The following is a 7,089-nucleotide window of genomic DNA, read 5'->3' as shown; positions in this document are numbered from 1 at the left end:
ACACTGTTAACCCTTCAATATCATTATTTTTAATCAATATAGATAATAATTCTTCTACCATTATAAACAATAGAGGGGAGCTACCACAACCTTGACGGATTCCCCTTTTAATTGGGAATCGTGTGCAAGTTCCATGACTTAGAGCTACAGAGCTATTGATATCATTATATAACATTTCAATTTAAATTTATAAATCTTATTCCAAAACCAAAGTGCTTCAGAGTTTTCAAAATAAATGGATGCTCCACAGCATCAAATGCTTTATAGAAATCTAAAAAAAATAAGAAATCCACTTCCCTGAACCACCTCACTATATTCGAGTAAATCTAAAACTAATCTAACATTGTTATGAATTGACCTTCCTTCCAAAAAGCCTGATTGAGTTTCACTAATTATGTTAGAAATCCCTTTTTTCAGTCTAGCAGCGATAGCCCCAGCAAAAATGTTATCATCAGTGTTAAGTAAAGTGATAGGCCTCAAATTATCTAAAACTCTTTTATCTTTACCAGCTTTAGGAATAAGTGTAATTAAGCCTTGCTTCATACTTTCTATCAACTCTTTCTTTTCAATACATTCCGTCAGGGCATTAAACAATAAATCCCTCAACCCCAAATAAAAAAAATTATTAGTGAGCCCATCTGTCCCTGGAGATTAGTTTAAAGTCATCTTCATAACAACCGAGTCCAATTCTTCAATTCTAAGATCTGAATCTCATAACACTTTAAAAGAGTTCTCAATATGTGGAATATTGTTTTGGATTTTAGCAAAAAAAAGATCCGACTCATCGGAGGAAAAATCTGAAGAAAATAATTTAGAATAAAACAGAAATACTTCTTTTTAAATTCTTCTTAAATCTTTGCATTCTTCATCTTGTATCATTAAACTATCAATGGAGTTTCTTTGCTGCCTATTTTTTTCTAAATTACTAAAATATGAAGAGTTCTTCTCTCTGTCCTCAATCCACCTGGCACGCGACCTTACAAAGGCCCCTTGCGCCCTCTCCAGATAAAGATGATCTAATTTATTTTGAGGCTCCAACAACCTATTTTTTTCCTCGTTATTTAAAACAGGTTTAATACAACACAAACTTATTTCACGAATTAGGTTATTTTCAAACTCCTTTTTTTCTTTATTAATTTTCTTAGAGAAATGTATGGAGAATTCTCTAATTTTGAATTTTAAAAATTCCCATTTACTTACATTGCAATCAAAAGAATCATTTATTTCTATACTTCTAATCAATTCCTTGATTTTACTGAAAAATTATTCATTTTGTAAAAGACGGGCATTGAACTTCCAATAACCTTTGTTTCTAAATTGCTTAAATGTGGGTTCTAAAACAAGATCTATAAAGCAATGATCTGTTAACGGAGCCTTAAAAATTTAAGATTGACACACATATTTTACAATATTATCACTAACCAACCAATAATCAATTCTGGATTTGCTCTCTCCGTTAGGTTTAAACCAGGAAAAACATTCAGCATCAGGATTTAACTCTCTCCAAATGTCATTCAAATTATTTTCTGTCTTTAAAAATTCAATGATAACATTAAGTCGCTGTTTGTTAAGTCTGGGAGGCCATCTGTCCTTCCACTCATCTGGAACCATATTCCAATCCCCTCCTACTAGAACATTATCAGATGGGTACTGCACTTTAATTTCTGCAATCATAATAGAAACATCTTCTATTAATTTCTGATTTTGAGCTGCATTGTTAAATCCATAAATATTAAAAAAAAAAGACCATACATTTTTAGTACCACCATTAACCAATGACCACTACCATCAGCTTTATGAGTAATGACTTCCCCCGGACATTTGTTGAAGCATATTGCCACACCTCCAGAACGGTTAGAACCTTGATTGAAAAAAAATCTTATCACCCCATTGATTAGTCCAAAAAGAGGCATCCAAGTCCGACGAATGAGTCTCTTGTAAAAACACACAATGAGCTTTTTGCCCTTTACAAAACAAAAAAACTGCCTTCCTATTAATGTCTTTCAAGCCCCTAACATTTAGAGAACCAAAAACAATTTTGGCCTTAACCATTAGCTCTAGAACAAAAAGAACAACAAATAAATAAACACACAAATTAAACTATGAAACCTGCTAACACTAACTAACACTCAGCCTCTGCTTAACCTGTAACTTACAGATAGAGCTCCAGTTGCCCAATGAAAAAAAAAAAAAAATACAATTCCCACTGTCCTAAAGTTGAAAACACATCATCCGTCAGCATCAATCTGTCGTCCTTCAATGAAGCCATACGGACCGCGAAAGAAAGCCTTCTTGCCCGCCCTTCTAGCTTGTTAAATTTTTGGCCACAGCTTTCGCCTTTCCTTCAAATCCTCTCGAGGAAGCATCTCCGCGAATCGAATCCCTTCCGCTTTGCAAACAGGAGAATCTTTACTTCGTCATCAGATTTCCTCCTTCACCCGCCTTTGTACGAATGACGAATGAACGACGATGACGTTCCTGCTTCTACTGTCCATCCTTCTTCCCAGCCGGTGAACAATGTCAACAGCTTCTTCCAGCTTTGGCTCCAAATCGGGTGCAATCTTACCAAGGGTTTGGATGACAAGTGATCTGATATCTTCGTCTTTTTTCTCTTCTATGCCTTTAATACGGAGGCACCACCTCATTCTGTATCTTTCCTGTTCTCGAACCCTCTCATTAAGATCACGGTTCTCCTTGCGAAGAACATCATTTTGTATCTCCAAGTCCTTGACTCTTTTTTTGCACTCATTCACCTCTTCCGTGTTGAACTGAATCGCCTTCGTTAAACTTGCAATCATGACACTGCTTTGCTTGGATTGTTCACTTATATCCGCCAACTTCTCATCCACCCTTCTTTCCAAATTTAAAATCGCCTCCAAAATAGTTTCATTGGAGATTCCCGACTTCTCACCGTCAGTATTTAGTTTAGACCTTTTTTATGCAGAAATCTTGCTTGGCGTTGAAGGAAGGGAGCCATTTCCACGTTATCTTTTATTTTGCACAATAATCTCCATTTGCATAGTCATGCTCTATTTCTCTTGCCTCATCTTTGCCTTTGGGGTCTAGTTTTAGTTTGGCGGGTTTAATCAGTTTTTGTGAGGACATCTTGATGTAAAACAGTAGGAATTACTCACTTTAAACTAACTTTTGGGAACAACTGTCACAAGCTCAGAAAAATACGTCTGCTCAACCCGCCATCTTCGCACCGCCGCGACCAGGGATTTTTTCCTGCAACTTTAAAAAAAAAGAAGCCCAAAGTCACGTATAATACACATAGACTGTATACGCGGACTTGGCAACTGTGCTACCGTCATATCACATGATACACAGCAGCTGCAAGTTCCTCACGGCAACCTGTCAAAATAAAAGTTTAGTTTAACCTTAAGACTCAATGCTACTACTAATAATGAATATTAATAAATCTTTATTTTTAAAGGGATAATTCCATTTGTTTTATTTTTAATTTTAACAGTAAACCTCTGTTGTGCAGCACTTTATTTGCTAACAAATAAAAAGGGTTTAATGTTTAATGAAATTAATGTTTTATGCCTTCATCTGATTACCAGAAAAATTAAGAACATTTTATAGGGCCCTATTATTGTTTAAGAAAGGACCCTATACAAAAAAAGAATAGGTTTAAAATACAGGCCTTTGGTTCTTAATTTCTTTTTATTAATTCACCATTTGGGAAATTGTGAATACAGTAGACATTCAATACATGTTGTCATTCTTTGCCTTTTCTAAAAGATTTTTTCAGATTTTGCACTAACCTCTCTGCAGCTCTATTAGAAGCTGGACGGTAAGCAAGACTCTTGATGCGTTTTACTACATTGTTTTGCAGAAATGTCTGAAATTCACTCGACACAAACTGCGGACCGTTATCTGAAACCAACTTTGCTCCAGGTAGCAAAGTAACCCCTTAGAACCTCAATGGTCTTTCCTGCAGTTCTGTTACACATTAGTGCAATTTCTGGCCAGCGTGAAAAAAATGTCTGTTACCACCAAAAAAATTTATTTTCCTTTTTGCGCAAAGTCTATGTGTATTCTTTGCCACGGCCTATTAGGCCAAACAATTTTGCACAGGAGCTGTAACTGGCTGATTTCTCTCTCCCTGACAGGTTTTACAGGAACGCACCAGTGCTTCTATATCCGCGTTAAGGTTAGGCCACCAAAAATGGCTTCGAGCTAAGGCCTTCATTTTAACTATGAAGTTAGTTTTGTCTGTTTTGCCATCTTTTATGCAGCTACCGGCACACTATCCAGAAATGACACACGGAAATTCAGCTTACTCTCCCCAGTTGTAACAGTGAGAGGTAATCGCGACAATGCGTCTGCATTGCTGTGTTTCTCAGATGGTTTATACACAATGTCGTACTGATATGCGGATGATCAGTGACCATCTCTGTAATCATGCTGCAGCCAAGGTTGGAATGCCTGTTTTTGGCCCAAATATCTTGACCAACGGCTTGTGATCAGTGTACAGCATAAATTTGGTTACTCCAAAAATGATACTCAGCACCTCTTTTTTGATCTGCGAATAGTTAATTTCCGTCTTCGTCAACGTGCGTGAGGCATACGAAATAGGCTTTTCTGTACCGTCTGCCAATTGGTGTGAAATTACTGTTCCAACTCCTTAAGGAGATGCGTTGCAAGCTAAGATCACCGGCAATTTTGGATCATAATGAGCTATCACCGGCACTGATGACAATTGCGATTTTGTGCATTCGAACGCCCTTTGACATTCTTCTGTCCACTTCCAATCTGCATCTTTGTGCAGCAACTTGGTGACTGGTTTAATTTCACTTCGACAGATTGGGTATAAATTTGCCCAAATTTAGAATTGCCAGAAACGATCTAAACTCAGCTACATTTTTAGGTACAGGGGCTTTGTCGATTGCTTCAGTTTTTTCAGGGATCAGATGCAACCCGTCCGCATCAATAACATGTCCGAGGTATGTAACGCTATTCTGAAAAAACTAGCATTTTTATTTAGCCTAAGCCCATGTGCTTCTAGGCGTTTCACAAATTTTTCAAATGCTCCTCTGTGTCTTTTCCAGTTATCAAAATATCATCAAGATAGCACATGCAACCCTCTAACCCTTGCAATACCATATCCATGGTACGCTGGAAGATTGACGGTGCACTAGCGACCCCGTATGGTAAACGTTTGTACATACACAATCCGCGCTGCTTATTCACGGTGAGGAAATACTTACTTTCCCTTTTCCACGCGACACTAACAAAGTTATTTGTTGAACGTCTCGCGCTCCACTCTGAACTCTGACATTCATTTTTCCCAACAATTTTAACGGTTGGTCAGTGTATGTTCTCAGATTCAAATCACATGGTTGCAATTGTACATTTCTGAATTTCGACCAGTACAAACTTTCAGATATGATAGACAGAGCCAGTGTCTATTTCCATACACAATTTTACCCCATTACATCTCACCATGACCTTGTACGGTCTTATGTACCCTGACAAGTCCATAGTTACTGTGCAGGCTCAAATCAGTTTGTTCCTTGGTAACATCTACCGGCGAGTCTGCAACTCCATGAACTGAATCCTCTCGACTGTCCATGAAGTTTACCTCTGCTCCACTCCGTGATGGCAGATACAGGGGTTAAAGCAAAAAAAAATCTTTTGACTGAAATTTTTTCCTCGGCCAAACCCCATTCCACAGCCATACCTGTCACACACCCAGTTTAGGGGCACTTGTCCTCCTAATTTAAAAAAATTAAATTAGGAGGACTAATTTAATTTGTTTTTTTAAAATTAGGAACACCTTCTAATCAATAATAAAAAATTCTGATAAAAAAATGTGCCTTCTTAATACGAGGTGACATTTGACTCGAAGTGATTTACAGGGGCATTTTCTTTTTACCTTTTGTAAATGCATTTTTCAAATTTTATTAAATGTATGAAGTGTTTCCTCTAGGATTTTTTCCAGTTGTGGTGGCAGGACTATTTCCCATGGACCACGCCCCCTCCCCACCCAAGAATCACCTGCACACATTTAACTAAAAAAGACAAGTATGTCTTTGAATAATTTAGTAAATAATAAAATAAGAATAAATAAACTAATGACAATCAATAGCACAAACAAAAATAATAAGATATAAATTAAATTATCAGTACTTAAATTTTTTCAGTTAGGTCTAACTATAATCTATTCAACTGTAAAATAACACTGGATAGTCTTCACTGTATAATGAAAGACAGCAGCAGGTTTATTTAGGCTGCTGTCTCTTTAAGACCTCATGCATGGATCTAATATGTTACACATGGCTCTATGCTTACTATTCTTTTTAGGAGCTTTGTCCTCCTAATTTAATTAGGAGCACCTTCTGATCAATAATCAAAAATTCTGATCAAAAATTAGCCTTCCTAATACAAGGTGACATTTGACTCCTTAAAGTGACTTACAGGGGCATTTTCTTTTTTGCAATGGCATCATTTTCATCTGTGTCAAATTCAAAAATTTATGTTCATAAGCTTTTTAAAATTTCTATTTAAAAAAAATATAATAAGAAGTAGAGCAAGACAAATAAAAAGTGGCTTGTAGGTACATTTTCAGACATTTAATGAGGCTCAGAGGTGGCATGAGTGCAATTCAATTCATAAATTCATGTGGAGATTAATGTTTTAAATATACAATTTTGAATACAGGACTATTAAATGATTTAAATAACTGAAATTATACAGTAGCCCCTCAACTGAAACCACCAGCAGGTGGCGGTAAGTCACTGATTTTAGCACTGAATCATTCATTCAATTGATTCGTTCGAACGGCTGATTCATTCAGGAATGAAGCAAGTGACTGTCTTTATGAATGGGTAATCATGAATCACCGACTCACTAGATTCGTTCAAAAACGCACTTTCACTCATGAATGAAACACCGCTGTGTTTGCTTTTAGAGATGTGCAGCAGCTCAGCTGTTACTTTATTTAGAACTATTTTCGTTGATGATGTAGAGCAAAATCATGCAGTACTTGTTTATTGATCAGTTGTATTAAATCAATATCACATTTGCAAACTCCCTTAATAATTATTAAAAGCTGTCACTCTCCTTATCGCGATCTGTGCA

The sequence above is a fragment of the Onychostoma macrolepis genome, chromosome 18 (assembly GCF_012432095.1).
Source record: "Onychostoma macrolepis isolate SWU-2019 chromosome 18, ASM1243209v1, whole genome shotgun sequence".
In the NCBI taxonomy this organism is placed as follows: domain Eukaryota; kingdom Metazoa; phylum Chordata; class Actinopteri; order Cypriniformes; family Cyprinidae; genus Onychostoma; species Onychostoma macrolepis.
Note: the sequence above shows the minus strand (reverse complement) of the source record.